This window comes from Nestor notabilis, unplaced genomic scaffold, assembly GCF_000696875.1.
Source record: "Nestor notabilis isolate BGI_N333 unplaced genomic scaffold, ASM69687v1 scaffold36348, whole genome shotgun sequence".
Classification (NCBI taxonomy): Eukaryota; Metazoa; Chordata; class Aves; order Psittaciformes; family Psittacidae; genus Nestor; species Nestor notabilis.
The window spans coordinates 1-2,020 of NW_009940275.1; positions in this window are offsets into that span (position 1 = coordinate 1).

Here is a 2,020-nt window from a genome sequence, read left to right on the forward strand (position 1 = left end):
CCCCGCGGCCGGTGCCATCCGGGGCGCTGGCGGAGGGCACGCAGCCCGGTTCCCGGCACTAGCCATGCGCTTACCTGAAGAACCATCCCTTGGATTGGGCGCAGAGGGACGCGGTGCCGAGCGGCTCCGTGAGCTCACGGTTCCCCTCCAGTCGTCCTGGTCCACAGGCAAGGCCGGGGAGTGTAACCGCTCCGGTAGTGCCGTGTGTGATAAATCACAGCGTCGTTAACACGGGCTACACCAGCACTTTTCACTGATAGTATGCTAAGAAAGTTAAAGACACTGCAAAATCCAGTGCGGCTTAACTCAAAACTAAGTCAGCAAACACAGAAAATGCCATCTTGCGAGGACCTCCAACTAGGCTGAGTGTCCATGTGGGCATTCAAGCACTCTAATCCTTCCCCTAAATCGGCTGAAGCAGAGTAAAGCCACGGCAAACACAGAAAGGAATTAAGAAATAAGAAGCCACTAAAGGTCCTTCCCCCCCTGCTTCATCACTAGTCTGCATTTTGGTTTCCCAACTATGCTTAACAGTAACGCTGCTCATCTTAATGTGCATCGGTGGGTCAGCAAGGCAGGTATAAAATTCCTGAAGATAAGAATGTTTTGCATACTGTTATTTAGTAAAATGCATCTGTTTTCCACTCTGTATTTAACTTAATTGCATAAAACCAGTCACAGTAATGCAATAGGTGGCACTTCCTTTAACAGCTTGCTGCTTAATGACATCAAAGCCCAGTGCCACTGAAATCCACACCCCACCGCCAGCTAATGAGGGTCTTAACATGAAAGCCTCTGCAAAGAGCAAACCCAAGCTGCCGACAGGAACAGGAATGGTGCAAATGTGCTGGGATCCGAGATCACTAGCACATGCCCACAGCACAGCAGGCAGTAATGATTATTAATTATTTAAGAAAAGAACATAAGAGCTCCAGCAGCAGCTGAAAAAAAGATGCAGAAGTGTTGCTCTGGGATCCTCCAGTTGGATTACTGTTAATTAGCACAGTACATGAGTCTGAGGGAAAGATCTAAAAGCATCTTATGCTAGTAGGAACGTATAATTAAGCCATCATTTGCATCTTTGCAATAGTATGAGTTTTCTTACTGATAACATCATGGGCAAAACATCATTTTATGACTAAATATTGTCTAGCTCTCCTGGTCTCATTTAGCTGACTGCACAGCAGTGTAATGCAATCTTACACAGCATCATTTAACATCCTGCATTTATTTAGAAAAGGGCTTAGCAGAAAGAGATGTTAAGGGCTTCCTTTCTACAAACACTGAGTCTAAATCAGCTTCTGCCTCAGCATAGTCTGGGACATCAAGCTTACCAAGATGTTTAGCCATCAAGCAAGATAACATCTGGCTGTTACAGCAGTCACTTGTATCATCGTAAGATGTGATGAATGTGCAAGAGACCTTGTAATTCCTAGTTCCACAACTGATCTAGAATGTTGTTCATGCCTCATGGGGATGCACAAACCTTCACAAAGTAAACAGAAGATAAAAGTGCACTGCACTCGAGCTAATCTAGTTTTACTAATCCTCACACTACTTGCCTCATTCACAAAATGAGAAGAATACAGCTTATCAGCTGGGGAATGTTAGCAAGCATAATTATCTAAAGGTTAAGTCTTTCTAACGTTTTCACAAATCCTGTATAAAGATTGGGTATTATTTTATAAAAGTTTAATAGATTAAATGGATTTTTCTTTTCAATCTTCTGTTTAATGAGGCTGCTGGTTGTTCTAGTAAGCCAAAATTTCATTTAACCCCCCTCTGAATCCTGCTTCACTTAGAAAAGTTCTCTCAACTCAGCTCTGTCCTCTGAGCCCCAATTCTTTATCAGCTCTGAAATTCATTTAGGGTTCCTCTACAGTACAGCTGCTTCCACCCTCCAAGTCCCTCTCTCTATTTGTTGGCATCTCTCTCTCATTAAGAGCTTCCAACAGCATCTGTACACACGGGCTCTGCTTCCATTATCCATTTGATTTAACTGCACTCAACAATAATGAAA